We start from the raw sequence: 20,349 nt of genomic DNA, 5'->3' as shown, positions 1-20,349 counted from the left end.
ATGCATTTGTCCCGCAGTTCATCAGATTCTGAATTCTAGCGACACATCTGAAGTATCTGGTTTAGCAGCGTCAAATAGACAGGTGAAGTCACAACCTCCTCTAATGCACCTGTATGGCTCTATAGGTGGATACGGCTCAATGAACAGAGCAGCGCGAGCGCAAAGCAGGTGCGTTTTTGCTCACAGACCAGTCTCAAGCTCTTAAACACGCACCTCTGATCACTGTAGCACTGCGAGAACCAGCAAGAAGCACGGTACGAGACACGGAAACCATTTGAATTCGCCACAAATTCACCCTTGAATTTACTATACTAACACTAACTGCACTTTAGGCAGAAATAGATTCATAATACACATTATCATATAATTTATCAGCTCTATTAAATTTGTCATAGGCTACATTAGGGGAGTAAGGGAATATAATACATTTTTGTTACAACATTTAAATGTTTATATTTTGTATTTATTGTTTTTACATGTGTTTAGAGTAGGCCTACTGTTTGTAAATGAAAAAATGGAAAAATAATTGGAAATGAAGAAGGGGGGTGTTCACCAAAAAAAAGGTTGAGAACCACTGTTCTAGCACTTCTTCGTGACAGCAACGGCTAAAATGTGAGTGTTGCCACCTTCTGGACCCATTAATTAGTGCAAATAATTCCAGAGGTGAGGTTAAAAAAAAACGGTCTGCGCGTGCTCATGGCTCAAGCTCTCTGCTGATGACAAGATTTGCGTCACGCGTCCTGTACGCAGATGCTCGGCATTCACATCTGACCAAAGTATTCTTTGGGATTCAGGCATACGCCACATTATAGTGTAAAATCTACGTCTTTATAAATGAGGCCCCTTTTCTTTATGAACAGTTACTGTGTGGAAAATAGCAGTGAAGATTCTTAAAAATTTTCCTTTTATGTTCCTTGGAAAACAGCATACAGGTTTGGAATGACACGAAGGTGAGTAAATAACAAAATAATTTTCTTTTTGGAATGAACTATTGTTTAATTCTCTTTATTCATTTGATCAAATATACACATGATTTAACAATGGTTCTATGCCACTTCTTAAAAGTGTGACATTTTTGACTACTGTTTTTTTCTAGGTTTACGTATTATACAGGCAAGCAACTTACACATTCATGCATTTAGGGCAAAACACAGATACATCTATATATTACAGAAAGATTACTAATTAATGACTTTCTAACTAGCTTTCCATTATTGGAATGGATTAAAGAACTCTCTGAAGTATTAAACTACTCTGAATTCTTATATGCAAAGTTCTTTATTTTTAAGAGCTTATACATAATTCAATCTGACAGCAGGAAAAGGAGACAGGTTTTTTTTATTATTATTATTAACTACATTTTATTTAACTTCTTAAGTCAACAGTCAACCACTGTGTTTAAGGCTTCATAATATTACAGAACAAATTGATTTAGAACAAAGAGCATAAGCATAAGCACTGAGCAGTGTTTGTTATTACTCTGTGTGACATTTGTTTGAGCAAGAAAAAAAGACAGTACAGTATGTCTACCTTATCTTTCACCAACATAAGGGGACAGCTATACACCACAACGTGCTTGAAAAACAACAACCCAACCAACCACTAATAAAAAAACAAGATCGCTTACATAAATAGTCATTTTGTGCACATACTTAAGTGGTGCTACACAAATGCATTGTTCAAAAATCTCAACATATGTTTATTCTGGTGTTTGTACACACAGAGACATCCTGTTTTAATGTGATTAGTCATTTTTGAGGTATTAGCTATACCAGCGATCTTTTTTGTAATGGCTGAACATATTTCTTAGTCCACCACTTTGAAAATGATGCAGCATATGCTAACTCATGCTAACTGAAACTTGAACAGTCTTAATCTAGTAATTATGCATTTTCAGAGCATTTGCAAACAGTCACACATGGTTGGGTAGACTCAAGCACTGAAACTGAACTTCCAGTACCATGTTACATCTCATACTTTGAAAGAGATTTAGCTTTTGACTGGATCGTACTGTAAGAAAACCCTCTACACAAACATGAGAAGGTTTAGCCCACTTTCATATTAACTTTTGTAGAAACCATGAGAAGTTAAATGTTTAACTTGAAACCTTTAAAACATAAAAAATAATAATAATAATAAAAAAATAAAAAAATAAATAAAAATAAAAATTTATGGGGAAAAACACATAAAACTAAGTACATACAGTATTATGAGATTAGAAGTCACCAATGTCTAATATCTATATAAATAAACCTTTTTTTGATCTACGCAAAAATCTAATTAGCTTACCAATAATTTTAAATAGAATCAGTTTAATAAAAATTAAATGTGTAGCCAAAGAAGTACTACATAATAGAATGGCATAAACCCAAAACGTTTCTCAATAGGAACTGCATTTGATCCAGGAAAACGTCATGGTTACTTTCGTAACCTCTGTTCCCTGATGGAGGGAACGAGACGTTGTGTCGATGTAGTGACACTAGGGGTCACTCTTGGGAGAACCAAACACCTCTGCTTTTTTGAAAAAAGGCCAATGAGAATTGGCGAGTGGAATTTGCATGCCACTCCCCCGGACATATGGGTATAAAAGGAGCTGGTATGCAACCACTCATTCAGGTTTTCTCTTCGGAGCCGAGCGGTTGTATTCAGCAACAGGTGCTTGCCCTGGATCAATGGCCGGAACCTCCGCAGGGCAAGCAGTACTGCCAACAACTCTAGGCAGTTGATGTGCCAACGCAGCCGCGGGCCAGTCCAGGAGCCGGCGGCTGTGTGCCCGTTGCATACGGTGCCCCAACCGTCTTGGAGGCGTCTGTTGTAACCACGGCGCACCTGGAGACCTGCTCTAGGGGAACCCCTGCCCGTAGAAATGCAAGGTCGGTCCAAGGGCTGAAGAGGCGTGATGGTCACGTGACAGATCGGCGTGATAGTCACACGATGTGTCCCCCGTCACCATGCCCATCTCGGGACTCGAGTCTGAAGCCAGTGCTGAAGCGGTCTCATATGCATCAACCCACCGCTGAGGATGCCATATGCTCCAGGAGCCTCTGAAAAAGTTTCAGTGGAACCGCTGTCCTCTGTCTGAACGCCTTCAGACAGTTCAGCACTGACTGCGCGCTCTCGATTGTGAGGCGCATTGTCATCGAGACTGAGTCCAACTCCAAACCGAGAAAAGAGATGCTCTGAACCGGGGAGAGCTTGCTTTTTTCCAGTTGACTCGAAGCCCCAGTCGGCTGAGGTGCTGGAGCACGAGGTCCCTGTGTGCGCACAGCAACTCTCGAGAGTGCGTTTTTGCGTCAGCATCTTGGACGGGAGTCTGTACAAAGCCCGATTCAGTACTCACAGGTCCAGGATTGGTCGCAACCCACCACCTTTCTTTGGTACGATGAAGTAAGGGCTGTAGAAACCTTTCTTCATCTCAGCTGGAGGGACAGGCTCTATCGCGCTCTTGCGCAGAAGGGTAGCGATCTCTGCACGCAAGGTAGCAGCGTTCTCGCCCTTCAATGAGGTGAAGCGGACGCTGCTGAACCTGGGTGGGTGCCTGGTGAACTGAATCGCATAGCCGAGTGGACGGTCTGGGTCAGCCATGGCAACGGGTTGGAAAGCGCAAGCCATGCGCCCAAACTCCGGGCGAGGGGGACCAAGGGAATGATCACGTCGGACGTACCGGCGGGTGGGGCCTCGCGGTGGGGCAGAGCTCGAGGTGCCACGTCAAGGGGACTTGAGCCCTGTGGCCGTGCTGAGTCCAGGGACATCGAAGCACTAACCTGGCTCCTGCCGCCCACCAGAAGATTGGCCGAGGAGGAGGGAGGAGGAATCTCGTCCCCGTAGTCCACTGGAACCAATCCCATGTGGGCGTGTTTGTGCCACAGCTGGGCGCACAGGGGCGGGGGGTGCAGAGGGGGAGAAGCCGCTGAAATGCGTCATAAATCCAGCAGTTTTGAGGTGCGTCTTTGGAGGGAATTGAATTCAGTGCACTGAATACAACCGCTCGGCTCCGAAGAGAAAATCTGAATGAGTGGTTGCATACCAGCTCCTTTTATACCCGTATGTCCGGGGGAGTGGCATGCAAAATCCACAGAGGTGTTTGGGGCTCCCAAGAGTGACCCCTAGTGTCACTACATCGACACAATGTCGAGTGAGTGACAGATAGGGAACAGAAGTGCCATCCCAGCCTATTTCTTAAGCATCAGTCAAGACTTTTTATATCCAGCTGCACTCATCAGACTATCTTAGACCTAACAACCTTTCAAATATTTTGCTTAGCCTGTACACTGTACAATAAATAGATGGGTGGAGTTTCAGTATGAAATTCCAACATATTAACCCTGAAATTACTCACTAGTTTCAATCTGCAATGTATCTGCTGTAAAATCTTTGTGGGTAATTTTTGGCATCAAAATAATTTAATAGTAACCAAGATAGCATTTGTGGCATATTGTTGATTACCGCAACAATTTCGACTCATCCTTTGTTTATACTTACAGTACTTACTACAGAAGTGAATGGGGCCAGTCCATAAACATTCAAATACACATTGTTTCAAAACTGCAGCCACAAGAGGTAAACATTAGGGATTTCATTAAATATAGATATATCATTTATTGATCGGCACTTTATTTTATCAATACAGATTGAGACATCGATATATATTAAAATTAGCCAACATTTAAATTAGAACCCTAATTTGCATGCTTTCCAATTCACTTAGTTGGCCTTCTGTTCAACAGTCTGGCGTAATAGCGTTGGGAGACCATAGAGGGTGATATAACATTTACTAAAGCCAGTCATGGGTAGCACAAGACAGGTATTACACACGAACGTGACGAGCAGATGCGGTGCAGCAGATGGCAGTCCAATGTTACAAAAGATTTTTTTGAATTCTTCTAGAATGAAGAAAGTGACATTGATGAGTTTGCAGGTTAGTGCATGAAACTGGTGTAACTGCGCAAACTGAACGATTAGAAATGGTAACGTTTATTATGCAATTACTCTGTATTTAGCCTTGAATAGGTCTTTCATTCAAGCTGTCAAACCACAAATCGACACTTGTAACTGAAAATACATTGTGTAGGCTCTATGAAAGATACATATACAATATATTATCCAGTGATGGCTAAAGTAAATAATCTTTGTCCTTTGATAATGATTTGGGTAGAATTTAATGGAAAAGTATGCGAGTTGAGCTCCGTAGCACTTTGCTGCTGAGCGTTGGCAGTGTGTGCGTACCTTTGTAGAAAATTATTGTAATGTGCCATGCCATCCGCCGGGTGCATTCAGCATGCGACCCACTTTAATTTACCAAAGTTGAGTCGAGAAATATGTTTAAAAAGACAAAGACTATTGTGCAATGAACAGCCCTATTTGTATCTGAAAAAAATCCCAATATACTGTATATCGATAATCATCGGGAAAATCTTCCGATTATCGATGCGTGAAAAGGCACTGATCCCAAGCCTAATAAACATTATATGTGTTAACATGAATTTAGTGTGATAAAATCGCTTACTAACCTTATCTGTGTAAAGTTTATTGTCATGACAAAATAAGGCTGATAAACCCTGGAATCATTTTAAATGCCATAACGTTGGTAAATCCCTGATTTTATCACAATAAAATCATATTAACACGTATATTGGTTACGTCTTGTGGCTATATTTTGATAAAGTGTTTTAAAGTTAACGGACTGGACCAATTTACTTTCATTGCAAGTGCTTTACTGTTAGCACAATTTTTGCTCTTTTAAATAAACATATTCTTTGTGGAACTCAACATTATGCCAGAAATGGTGTTGTTAATGTCATCGTGACAACAGTAGTTTGGGAATTTCTCTGTCGGAGGCAAGGGCTATTCTTATTAACACTTCCTCGGTTTTTCCTTTTTTCCAGGCAACTCTAATCCATACTTCCTAGACTTCCCAGACTTATACTAGTAGGCTATATCTGCAGTACTATTTGTCAAAGGGATTAGTGCAGCACAGGTGAAAAAAGACTATATGTAAACATCACAACTGACAGATGACGATAATTGTTCATGGGAACTGTCACATTAGGACAGGATATAGAGTGCAAGGACCTCTATACATTTCAGGTCATGCTGAATAAACCTTTTCCCCCTTTTATTAGATACACGTAACAACAATGAATTCCATGTAAGCATTCAGTCATTCACTTAGGTGTTAAATTTCAGTTTTGTGGACACTACAAGCACTGCAGGAAAAACAGGTCTGGTAAAAGCCTTGTGCTTATTTATGTAGCGCACCGAATAATCCAATCATTTATTAACACCTTTAGGAGATAGAGAATGGCAAATTCATAGAAGCAATGGATTAATTGAAGGTCATCTTCTCATAAATATCCTTATTCCTAAGTAATAACAGATCACTTTAGATATTCCCAGAAAAAAATATTTACCGGTAATGTCGTTTATATTACCAATGGTACAGCTGATCATGTAAGTATTAACCTGGTCTCATATGTTTCTTACCAAATCCATTAGGAGAAATAAATATAAACACAAAAATAGGGACAATTGTACAGTAAGTGTGTAAAGCAATATAATTAATGTGGAAAGCAAAGCTCATACAGTATATTTTGGTGTAGGAGGAATTTGATGAAAAGTTTATATTATAGGAATATTCCGGATTCAATTCAAGTTAAGCTCAATCGACAGCATTTGTGGCATAATGTTGATTACCACAAATAATTATTTCGGCTTGTCTGTCCTTTTACGTTACAATGAGGCACTTACAATGGAAGTAAATGGGGCCAATTTTTGGAGGGTTTAAAAGACAGAAATGTGAAGCTTATAATATTATAAATGCGCATTTATAATAAATCTATTTTTTGTTCAAACGTATTTATTATTTGAGTTGTACAGTTGTTTGAATCTTCATTTTTAGTCATTTTAGGGTTTGTTGAGATTACATCATTATGTCAAAGACATTGTAAATTTGGCTATAACTTTAGACAGTCTTGTGGCTAAACTTTTGAAACAGTGAGAATTTTGACGTTTACGGATTGGCCCCATTCACTTCCATTGTTAGTGCATCACTGTAACCTAGATTTTTGCTTTTTTTAAAGAAAATGAGGGGCAAGTCTAAATAATTTATTGTGTTACTCAATATTATGCCACAAATGCTGTCAATTGAGCTTGACTTGTATTGAACATGGAATATTCCTTTAATATCTCTGACTTCTGATTGCAGACTTGCAAATTTGAGCACAGGGTGTGACATTGTTGAGATCTCTTCTCAAACTCTTAAGGAGACACATGTAAGATTACTAGGTAATCTCTACCAATAGAAAAATCAGAGAAGCAGCAAAAGTCTCCATTTGCTCTCCTTTCAATCACTTTGGTCAAGGTAAAACAATTATATATTACATTTTAAAGAGATCTCATTTGTGACCATTTTTTTCCTATAGTTTCATTCCATGCACTGGAAAAGAGAAAGCAATCTCATAACCTCACATTTTTTAATATAGTGTGTCACAGCAGGATCACACAGGAAATTGGTGTGTTAGTTCGGATTTTTTTCTCTATCTAAATTTGGATCCTATGTGCTGAATTCGGGACATGTGCCACTATGCGGCAATTGTTCATTCCCCGAAAATTGCCCACCCTGTACCTTTGATTTTACATAGCTTTTGATCTCTGGCTAATGAAATACTACATTTGCACAAAAGTTAGTGAAAAATGCTGTTTCTGTCTCAGTACTCAGTGTTAGGTTTAGGGTTTAGGTTAGGTCTATGTTAAAGGAATTGTTCACCCAAAAATTAAAATTCTCTCATTATTCACTTACCCTGATGCCATCCCAGATGTGTATGACTGTCTTTCTTCAGCAGAACACAATTGAAGATTTTTAAAAGAAGATAGAGCTCTTTCAGGTCCTTATAATTCAAGTACACTGGTGCCAGCACTTTGACTGTCCAAAAGTCATATTTAGGAAGCAAAAGTCATCCACACGACTCAAGTCGATCAATGAATGTCTTCTGAAGCAAATCAATACGTTTGTGTAAAAATTAAATCGATAATTAAAACGTTATTAACTTTAAAAAAGCACTTCCTGCCAGCAGCTAACGCATTATGTAGCTGTTGTGTGATGTAAGCACATCGGTGAGTTCACGTGAGAATTCGGAAACGGTGCTTATTTACAACAGAAGAATGAACGTCATGCGAGAGTTCGGCCATTTCAAACTATATCAGAGCCCTGGATGGAAGCGCAGATTTAAAGTTAAAAACGTTTTAATTATCAACTTGTTTCTTACATAAACCAATTGATTCACTTCAGAAGACATTCACTGATAGACTGGAATCGCATGGATTACATTTATGCTGCCTAAATATGACTTTTGGACTGTCAAAGTGCTGGCACCCATGTACATCCATTATAAGGACCTGACAGAGCTCTATCTTCTTCTAAAAATCTTAATTTGTGTTCTGCTAAGTAAGACAGTCATACACATCTGGGATGGCATCAGGGTAAGTGAATAATGAGATAATTTTCATTTTTGGGTGAGCTATTCCTTTAATGTAATTACAACTCAATATAAACTGAAAGCAATGTGCCTTTCATGTCACATCCATTCAAAGAAGTGAAAGAACGCAGCTTGGGTCTCAGTACTGTTGCGCATGTGCACTGTAGTTCCAGCTACGGCCACTGGGGTTTGAACATTCAGAAAGCATAGACTGATTTCAGCACACAAAACAATCAACCTCCTGTCGCTGATTTTCCATGAGATCAGTCTGCACAGCAAACCAGTCCCATGCTGAAACTTAAAGTGTAGTTGGCATACTTTAGAGAATGAATGACTGCATTCATCTAGGCCAGGGGTGTTCAATTAAAGTTCCAAAAGGTCTGGTCTCGACATTTACTTCCCAAAGGTCTGGACAATGATGACTTATTGCCATACTGACAACTGACAATGTGTAAGAAATGCACATTTTTGGAAAAGTTTTTATAAATTTCCAATTTGGCAGCAATAGTACTTAAAATAAAGAAAAATTTGAATCTACCAAAGACAAACAATGTACATCAAAATAGTGCAGTTTAGCAAAATAGCACTCAACGTTGTGTCGATGTAGTGACACTAGGGGTCGCTCTTGGGAGCCCCAAACACCTCTAATCTTTGAGAAAAGGCCAATGAGAATTGGCGAGTGGAATTTGCATGCCATTCCCCGGACATACGGGTATAAAAGGAGCTGGCTCGCAACCACTCATTCAGATTTTTCTTCGGAGAAGAGCGGTTGTGTGTCAGCGAGCTGAATTCCGCTGCCGGCCCATTCTCCTCAGAAAAAAGCATATGCTGTTGGATATACGGTGCATTCCAGTGGCTTTCTCTCCTTCTGCACACTTAGTGCAGACTACGCCCCTGGGCACTTTGACAGCACTACTAAGAGAGTACAGGTGCATTTCAATAAATTAGAATGTCGTGGAAAAGTTAATTTATTTCAGTAATTCAACTCAAATTGTGAAACTCGTGTATTAAATAAATTCAATGCACACAGACTGAAGTAGTTTAAGTCTTTGGTTCTTTTAATTGTGATGATTTTGGCTCACATTTAACAAAAACCCACCAATTCACTATCTCAAAAAATTAGAATATGGTGACATGCCAATCAGCTAATCAACTCAAAACACCTGCAAAGGTTTCCTGAGCCTTCAAAATGGTCTCTCAGTTTGGTTCACTAGGCTACACAATCATGGGGAAGACTGCTGATCTGACAGTTGTCCAGAAGACAATCATTGACACCCTTCACAAGGAGGGTAAGCCACAAACATTCATTGCCAAAGAAGCTGGCTGTTCACAGAGTGCTATATCCAAGCATGTTAACAGAAAGTTGAGTGGAAGGAAAAAGTGTGGAAGAAAAAGATGCACAACCAACCGAGAGAACCGCAGCCTTATGACTGTCAAGCAAAATCGATTCAAGAATTTGGGTGAACTTCACAAGGAATGGACTGAGGCTGGGGTCAAGGCATCAAGAGCCACCACACACAGATGTGTCAAGGAATTTGGCTACAGTTGTCGTATTCCTCTTGTTAAGCCACTCCTGAACCACAGACAACGTCAGAGGTGTCTTACCTGGGCTAAGGAGAAGAAGAACTGGACTGTTGCCCAGTGGTCCAAAGTCCTCTTTTCAGATGAGAGCAAGTTTTGTATTTCATTTGGAAACAAAGGTCCTAGAGTCTGGAGGAAGGCTGGAGAAGTTCATAGCCCAAGTTGCTTGAAGTCCAGTGTTAAGTTTCCACAGTCTGTGATGATTTGGGGTGCAATGTCATCTGCTGGTGTTGGTCCATTGTGTTTTTTGAAAACCAAAGTCACTGCACCCGTTTACCAAGAAATTTTGGAGCACTTCATGCTTCCTTCTGCTGACCAGCTTTTTAAAGATGCTGATTTTATTTTCCAGCAGGATTTGGTACCTGCCCACACTGCCAAAAGCACCAAAAGTTGGTTAAATGACCATGGTGTTGGTGTGCTTGACTGGCCAGCAAACTCACCAGACCTGAACCCCATAGAGAATCTATGGGGTATTGTCAAGAGGAAAATGAGAAACAAGAGACCAAAAAATGCAGATGAGCTGAAGGCCACTGTCAAAGAAACCTGGGCTTCCATACAACCTCAGCAGTGCCACAAACTGATCACCTCCATGCCACGCCAAATTAAGGCAGTAATTAAAGCAAAAGGAGCCCCTACCAAGTATTGAGTACATATACAGTAAATGAACATACTTTCCAGAAGACCAACAATTCACTAAATGTTTTTTTTTTATTGGTCTTATGATGTATTCTAATTTTTTGAGATAGTGAATTGGTGGGTTTTTGTTAAATGTGAGCCAAAATCATCACAATTAAAAGAACAAAAGACTTAAACTACTTCAGTCTGTGTGCATTGAATTTATTTAATACACGGGTTTCACAATTTGAGTTGAATTACTGAAATAAATGAACTTTTCCACGACATTCTAATTTATTGAGATGCACCTGTATATATTTCTGCAAAGAGTATATTTTCCTCTATCAGAGCAACACATTGACGTGAACGTCTTTTAAAGACGCGTCTTTTTAAAGATGCCTTTCCGTCTTTGTGTGATTCCTGGACGACCCGTGCGCTGCGCCTTCTACCTACGGGTACGAGGCCGGCCCGGCTGGCACTGGAGGCGATTTGGGGATTTCAATGGGCATGGTCTCGCTGGGTAATTCCCCGCGGACCTCCCGTTCTCCAGCACGCTCGTCTGCCCCCGTCAAGTTCCGAGATGAGACCAGCTTGCCTCCGCCCTGCATGCCATGGCCCTCCTGCAAGTACACCAGGCCAAGGCACTGAAAGAGCTGCACGTGGGTAGTCCAGATCCCGATGTGATGCAGGAGCTGTACTCGGCGACCGACCTCGCCCTCCGGGAGACGAAGGTTATGGTGCGAGCACTCGGTCAGGCGATGTCCACCTTGGTGGTCCAGGAGCGCCACCTTTGGCTGAATCTGGTGGAGATGAGGGACGCCAACAAGGTTCGCTTTCTCAATGCTCCCTTCTCCCAGATCGGCCTATTCGGCGACACCGTCGAGGACTTTGCCCAGCAGTTCTCGGAGGCGGACGGAGGCGATTCAGCACATCTTGCCCCGGCGCGGCTCAAGATCCCATACCCTGTCTGCTCACTGAGGGTGTCCCCCTGCAGCGGCGAAAACCCAGGTGGCTCCGCCACAGCCCGAGCCCAGTTCTCAGCCCCAGCGTAGAGCCCCCCACAGGAAGCTGACGCCCCCCACCTCCCGACCTAAGGCTCCTAAGCGCCCCTGAGACAGACGACGGCCTGGTGTATCACTTGCGTATAGTGCCTTTCCCCTCCGTGAGATGAAGACATGCGCTTCTTCTCCCATGCGAGTTCACGAACTGTAAACCCTGGATGTCCTTCCTCCCTAGCCCTGTGACTCACAAATTTGGCGGAGGAATTCGCAGGCAAACCCACTACGGGTACTAATATGCCCTGTACTGGGGTAGGTGTTCCACAGGAGCCGGTTACACCGGTAACACCCTGTGATATATTTTCCACAGTACGGTCACCCTGTCGGCAGACCCGTGTCTCCCTTGGACAAAGCTCTCTCTGCCCCTGGTCGCTGTTTTTGTAGAGCTCCTCCCCTTCGAGGCAGGACCTACCACCACGCCTCTTTTCCCCCTGAAAGAATAGGAAAGGGAAAGAACACCTCCCCGATGCATATAATAGTGTTTTATGGCCCCAGCCGAATCTTATACTCTGTGGAGAGAAACATAGATAGAAAAGGCCGCGGCTGGCGCGGCCTGCTCCCATGCTAGTTACGTCACTTCCCCCCCTCTGGGATGTGGGGAACTACATGACGTCTTGTGGGGTGTTGGGGGAGGTTACGTGCCGACTGATGCCCCTGCTATTACACGCGCAGCAGCTTGTTTGCACCTGCATCGGCAGTTCACGTAACACGGTCCAGTTGTTGTGCCATTTTTCTATAGGGACCCCTAGTGTCACTACATTGACACAACGTTGAGTGAGTGACAGAAGGGGAATGTCTCGGTTACTGTTGTATCCACTGTTCCCTGATGGAGGGAACGAGATGTTGTGTCCCTCTTGCCACAATGCTGTACTATCTGCTGGAATGGCCGGGACCTTGTCTCGGCTCCTCAGCACAAAACCTGAATGAGTGGTTGCGAGCCAGCTCCTTTTATACCCGTATGTCCGAGGGAGTGGCATGCAAATTCTACTCGCCAATTCACCCTGGCCTTTTCTCAAAGATTAGAGGTGTTTGGGGCTCCCAAGAGCGACCCCTAGTGTCACTACATCGACACAACGTCTCGTTCCCTCCATCAGGGAATGGAGGTTACAACAGTAACCGAGACGTTTGCTATAGTTAAGTATAAATGGGCTGACTATAAAATAATGGAAATGTTCTCATTATAAGCAGGAGCACTTACGGTCTACACCGCTCTGTTGTTTTGATGTGCTGCTCACTTAAAGTGCAGAAACTGTGAGATGGGGAGACCATTGTCATGATTTGGTCCGGATGGAACCAATTCGGGGTTCGGACCCTAATTGATGACCGCTGTTCTAGGCAGTTACACTGAGATAAATAAAACTCAGCATGTTTTTTGTCTACACTGCCTTTCCCATTCTCTCTTACACTCTAGATCTTATAACTTTTAAATAAGAATCAGTCATTTTCCCCCCCTCTCAAATTAATGGTACTGTCAAGTTGTGTTCACACATACAGCCCTTTCCAGAAAATTATTTTTAAGTCCTTTTAAGTGTGTACTCTCAATGTTTCTTAGGCCCCATTTACACCTTACAGTAACATGCATTTCATATCCAGATAGTATCTGGATATATTAGTTGGATTGTATTTTCACTAGGGCTGTCACGATTATGAAATATGATGGTTAACTGTCAAACAAATAATTATGATTATGATGATTAATTGTCTGTTATAGGGCTGTGATGATTAATTGTCAGATAAGCTGTCATATTTTTTAAGGTGTGTTTTTTTTCTGCATGTGTGCTTCATACACCTTAATAAGTCATTTTTACATATTTAACTTCAAATATATAAATCAAATAATAAAATTGGGATAAAATATTATTTCCTTTTAAGGCTTTAAAAACTTATGAATGACAAGAAAAATAATGTTTTAAATATCAAAATTGTTCTAAATACTTAAAATATGTCTCTCTTTTAAGTCAACTTTAGTTTTGGTCAATTTTAAATTTGCACTTGTTTTTTGAACTCATATATTTATATATATATATATAATTTTTATATTTATTATATTTATATTGCATTATATTTATATTATGCAATAATAAAATATTATTTCTTTTCTAATTTCTTCACATTCACATGTTATTTTAATGCTCTGATTAAATATTTGTCATGAAGTAAAACCTTTGAGATTTCGTTTCATTATTTTATCACTCAACACAAAAATAGAGTAAGCATGCATCTACATTAACATTTTACATTTATGCATTTGGCAGATGCTTTTATCCAAAGCGACTTACAGTGCACTTATTACAGGGCCAATCCCCCTGGAGTTAAGTGCCTTGCTCAAGGACACAATGGTGATGGCTCTGGGGATTGAACCAGCAACCTTCTGATGACCAGTTATGTGCTTTAGCCCACTACGCATCTCCTCTTCTTTGTCACTGCGTGTCATTAACACAGCATGTATGAACCTGGAACATTTGCCATTACACAATTGTTCAAAGTGAAACCGGAGTGCTTTGCGGTCGCTATAACAGTTTATACTTGTTCATTTATATTTTTGTGGGAGTTTGGTGCGAGCCTCTGCTGACAGCGTGTGCATCAGAGCACTTCATTGGCTCTTCAGAACAGGAGCTGGTTGGCCTCTGTGGTGCGGCTCAGTGACGCTCTGACTCGGGGTTCAACTGAATGACACACAAATGCACCTTTCATGGCATTTATCAAACCGATCTCATGTAAAGTCATACATAAATTACGAGACTATTTCGTATGGTCTAGCACGATGTTGTTCGCATAAACTCATACGACTTCATCACGTGCAAATTCCCGGATGTCTAATGCGGAAGTAAGTGTGAGTTCCGGGCACAAGGTGTTAAGGACATACTTATTAATATTATGCTCTTACCCAAACCCCTTATCTAAGCTTACCCAATCAGTAGAGTGTGTAAACATGACAGGAAGCTGTTGTGTGTGACTGAAGTAAGTAATTGTCTTGTATTAGATGGAAACGATGTCCAGCGATGTCATTGGCTGTAGTGAAAGCTGTAGGAATTCAAACGAGTGCAGTCGCACGATATCATACGAATTAGCCAAATTTAGAAAAGTCGTAGGAATCCTGACGATTTTGCCATGAGAGTGTGTTGGCATTTATACAGTATTTGGGAATTAAAATGTGATTGGAATTTAAAGTGTCCAATAACTGCGGTTGTCTCAAAAACCGCGGTTAGATCAAATAACCGTGATCAGATGGTTATTTAATAATCGCGACAGGCCTAATTTACACCTGTCATTTAATTTGGTCAAGTGCAATCCGATAACTGAAAACGCATGTTAATGCAATGTGTAAATGAGGCCTTAGTTACACTTGACATAAACCTTTATTATTGACTAAATCATTGCATTGAATCATTACACTGTCAGTGTGCACATTCCTGACACAAACTACCCATCAACAAAGGAAACATCATGCTCTCAACCAGTTTGACACAAGCACACCCAATACTGCACTTTCTTTTCTGCTTTCTGTATTTCTCCTTCTCCATCACGTCACAAGTCATGAACACTGAACGCTGTCATTTTTCAGAAAGAAAATAAATCTCATGGAACAGCACAAATAATAATAATAATGATAATAAATAAATCAATAAATAAATACATGACAATTACAGGCAGCACACAAACATATTGATTTGCTTAATCTAAAACGCTTCACAGAAATAAACACCGCTCGCTCTAAGAGTGAGGTTAAGATAGCTTTGTTTTCGATATTCCAAACACACAGACACTGGTTTCGTGTCTCAATGTCCCTCAACAAAGACCAAGCTATTCAACAACAAAACAAAACAAAAAAAAAAAAAAAAAAAAAAAAAAGGCAAACTGCACTTTCTCCACGGTCCCTTACTTACCATTACACTAAGAGGAACTCTTCCTGGGGTTACTTACATTGCGATGGCTTTTGTAGGTCAGTGCTCATAATATCGAGTGAAAATAATGAAAACAAGCTTGTGGAATATTATTAGCTTTCCACGTTTTACAGTAATACTATTTTGAAAAATATTTGCTAAGTCGTTTAGGAGTTATCGCCGTTTATCACTGAATGTTTCTGGAATATCGAAAACAAAATTATCTTAACCTCGCATTCACTAAGCCTTTAAATGCATCTGGAAAGGCAACCGCAAAGCCATCCAGTACTATTCATATAATATTTATGAAACATAACAGCATGGGGGTGTTACATCCGTAAGACTGAAGCTTCCACAAGCAATGTTACAATAACATAGAGGAGGGTTTATAAAGAACAGATCCGTCTCTAGAGCACAAAATAATGCAAAAACACCAACGTCAAATACAGAACAGGCTACGGGGAACAGAAAGTAGGGCGTGAATTCATGTTGTCACTGAATTACCCCCCCCCCCCCCCCCCCCCATTAAACTAAAACACTCAGCTGTGTTCGTACAGTATGTACAAGAACAGCACTAATCACACAATAATATGCCAACCTACAGTTTTCAATGCGTTTAAGCCATACAAGTAGGCCTAAGGCTTCCTCACAACATACAGTATTTCCAATACACCCAAAAGATAGATACAGGAAACTTGCAGATTATGTGAATCAACGTGAGAGAACATAAAATCAATATCCCTTTATATATAATTTGTCGTGGAGTAACCGATTGATATTGTGATGATATTATTTTGGCGTCGTTTGAGAAACATAATTGCACAGAAAAACCACCTTCTTCAAAACTATACCGAGATAATTTTTTTTTGAAGTGACCATTTCAACCATAAGAACACTATGATACGCTCTTTACTCGCGCGTTTCTATTTTATGCTCGTTCGCGAAGTTTTCACGTACAGCGGTCAATGAGTTAGGAAATGGGTTAAGCTATTACTAAACTCGTACTTCTTACTTACAAGGGGATTAAACAATAAACAAATTCACGTCATGACTTAAACTCACGGTCCGTGGTTCTTATCGCAAACAATACAATACTTATAGAACATAACTTACCTGTTTTTGACGCCAGCTCTTTACCACATGAGAAAAAAGTCTTCGTCTTCCGTGTGTGGGTTTTTTTTTTTTTTTTTTTTTTCGATTCTGTCCACCTACTTTCACTTTAAAAAGAGACTAAAGCTGCTGCCTATTGGCTACCCTGACGCGGCTCTTCTCCCAGGTATAAAAGGAGAAGTTGTCACTAGGTTTGATAGCGTTTATGAAATATATATCTAATAAAGGTCTATAACCAGAACATTACAGATGTGAAAAAATTCGGTGAGAGAATGCAAGTCTTAAAACTTTTTAAAACGCCTGAATGCATAATTCAGCTATGCCATTATTTTATATTATAATATTATTTTTTACATATATTATTCTAAATGTGACAGTGACTACTTCATAATACATTCTTAAACACTTAAGAATAAATCAAACACGCTGTTGGTCTATTAAACGTTACAGGGCATCTATAGAGCAAAATGAGCCTATATTTACTGAACATTGCAACTCTGATCACTGTGTTGAAAATCAGTGATCAACCAGAGTGGTAATTCAACTGTGGTAATACCACTTCAAAGTGGGCCACAACGGAGACACATATTTCTACAACTTCTTTTTTGGCTGTGTCTCAAGCCCTGATGAGCCTACCAAGACAGCTTCTTGAGCAGCATATAGGTTGTGCCTGTGATGCCCTACAATGCTGCAAGAACATGAATCTCTCTCTCGAGACAGCCACCGTCACTAGTAGGCGGGGAAACAATGCCATTTCTGATCGCAACGGCTCTGTTTCTAGTAAGGAGTTTCAAAATGTGTTTCCGTTTTCTAAAAGAAGCTCTGTTTCTTTTAACGTTTTAAGGATTTCTTCTAACCTACTTCCTGGAAATACGAGGTAGTGAGAAAGTATTGAACATAAAGGCGATCAGGTTATCTCCAATGAGTCCTTCCAATGTACCAATACATAGACTAAAAACTCAAAGAGAAAATAAGGAGTATAGTCCATTTGAAAAGCATAAAAAAGACCAAACAAGAAATATAACGTTTATGTTTTGAACCGTAGCAAACTGAGCTGTGCATGTTTTCAATAAAATAATGAATTCTGAATAATTAATTAATTGTGGGGTCTCCTGAGGTGAATCATAGTTTAAGGAAGCGTTAGAGTCAGGAAACTACGTCATTACTACGATTATAATCATTTCTAATCTCACACCCACCTAAACTTCTTAAAATGTACTTAAGTTAAACTGTAGCTCGCCGATAGCTGAGAGAAGTATGGGTGTGGGGAATACTAGGATTATTTTTTAGTGGAGGATATAGGATTAATAAAGTCCCTCTCGATATTTTTTTATTTTGAAGAGATACAGATTCCAAACCACCGCCAGAGACAGGCTCGACCGATGTGCAACTGTAAAAAAAAACAAAAAAAAAAACAACAACAACAACAACAACAACAACAAAAAACATGCTTTTATTTAATTCTATTGTATTTTGGGGAGAGTTGTGGAAGATGGAAACGGGTTGGAATACAATTTACAAGAGAAGCATTCTTTTGTACGACCACCAGACGGCAGTCGGTCATTGTGTAAACGTCGAACTAGAATTCGTCGTTTATATGGTTATGCAATAGATATGCAATATAACTAAACGGTCATAATAAATAAATAAATAAATAAAAAAGACAATATCCGTTTAATCTTAATCTACAAAAGTTTCAGACATTGTAGAGAAACTCCAAACTCATCCCATGTGTAGGGTTGGTGGTTCCAAGCTTCAGGCATTCCTCATATCAGAGCCCATTTCCTGGCCGTTCATGATACATTTGCCCTGCATTTGAGGACTGTTGAGAGAGGTCAGCAGAATGCAGTTTGGGCTTCAGGGGTTGTTGTCATGTCTAGCTTTAACTTAAAGTCAGAGCTGACTTGATCAATCTCCCGCTGATCAAGTTTGACAGGTCTAAAATTGAAATCTAAAGTTACAGATGTTATCAATAAAATTCCATAACAGTTATACAAAGTGTTTAATTTCTACCACAACAGACCATTTACAGCTGGTTTAAAAGTAACTGCAACAATAATAAACATATGTTTCAAGTCCTATCTTATAAACAATTTGAGTGAAAAGACCTTTTTTGTCCAAGAAGTTATAACAAGGTTTGTCAAGATCACAGTCAATTTAAATCTAAAATAGCAAGTTTAGCAAAAATTAAAATAGGTTTGTTTTGTATTGTAACATTATGAAGAGCTAAATTAAAAATAGATTCAATGTTTTGTCAAAATTAAAATGATCTTGATCGATAGATAGACAGACAGAGACAGACAGATATATAGATAGACTGATTGATTGATTGATTTGCAAATTATGGTTGATTGACCCTTGTTACTCATCTATTAATTTGTTTATATTGATGCTTGCTCTGCTTACACATTTTTTCCTTCCCTCTTTCACAGCTTGTGAGGTTGTAATTATTTTGGGGTCCTCTTAGGTGAAGACCCAGCACAGAGCAGCACATCTGGAATTAATACAGCTGAACTAAGTAACTGAAGGTGGGGGGGGGGTTAAGGCTAAGGGTTGGGCTAGTTATGGGTTTGGCCCTGGGGGTCCATGTGTCCCTGACTCCTAAATAGACTTGATTGCTACCAGCTGGCAGCCTTAACTCACCCTGTGTCAGGGATCTCCTCTGATGTCAACCTTGTCAGTATCAAGGCTAGACAGGACAAAGGAGTGCAAGAGACAAGCAGTTATGAACCGTGGTGCAGGCAGAAACAGGGTCTGAGCTATGGGAAATCTTATTGCCTGCTGCACTTCACATGAACTCTCTGGTTTCCATTATGATAATATCTACCTTTATGGGACCATATGGAAGACAATTTCCATTTAGAAGTACAACAAAATAGCACAGATCACGAGAACACTGAACCTGGTGTAATGAGCATACTTTTTGTGGGGACCTAAAAACTAAACAATGCTCTTGAAAGGTAAAATTACATTTAAAAAAATGTTATCTATCAATGCAGATACCAATGCACAGACAATTCATCAAAATAACTGAGTGCAGAGGACATTAGAGCCAAAACTCCTCTCCATTTGCATTTGTCATAAAAATCCTATTGTGTATGAACCCAGCCTGATGCAAATATACTTGACCTTTAAGATCAAACCGTGATTTTATATATATATATATATATATATATATATATATATTGGATTATGTGGCATTTCCTATGAATTATTATACAGTAGAATAGTTTTTATAATAAATGTGCACCTTGCTTTGTGTTTTGTCACCAAAACAGCACTACAACATTCTGGAGCACATTGCATGTTTTCCCTTGCTATCTTAACAGTTTTGTTAAATGCTGACTTTAACTATGGTAATTTTTAGCCTTTCCTTAAAATGCTGAATCTGTACACTCGTTTATTTTGTAATTCAGATTCTGCTCCAGCTCTGGAGTCAGAGAGGTCGAGTTCAAGCTGACCAGGTCACATCCCTTAGAGGTAGTTGCTATGGTGAGGGTTATGGTTGAAGAGATATTGGGATTGATGGGGATTTTTTTGCCTACTCAATTAAATTTTCCAATACACTGAACAGGAAACAAAACAGAAACAGATCTTATACAGATAAGTTGTTCCAGTATTTACTCT

The 20,349-nt window shown here is 39.9% G+C and overlaps 1 protein-coding gene across 2 annotated transcripts in view; it reads right to left on the bottom strand.

The window, feature by feature from the left end:
* Positions 1-16,880, bottom strand: part of LOC127419602 (signal transducer and activator of transcription 5B-like) — a 41,767-nt gene extending 24,887 nt beyond the window's left edge. For both annotated transcript variants that reach the window (XM_051661124.1, XM_051661125.1), the window contains exon 1: positions 16,726-16,880. The gene's annotated coding sequence lies outside the window, so the exon portion shown is untranslated. The remainder of the gene's footprint in view (positions 1-16,725) is intronic.
* Positions 16,881-20,349: the final 3,469 nt, after the last annotated feature.

Source organism: Myxocyprinus asiaticus, chromosome 29 (genome assembly GCF_019703515.2).
Source record: "Myxocyprinus asiaticus isolate MX2 ecotype Aquarium Trade chromosome 29, UBuf_Myxa_2, whole genome shotgun sequence".
NCBI lineage: Eukaryota > Metazoa > Chordata > Actinopteri > Cypriniformes > Catostomidae > Myxocyprinus > Myxocyprinus asiaticus.
Note: the sequence above shows the minus strand (reverse complement) of the source record. Positions and strands in the feature narration are given on the sequence as shown.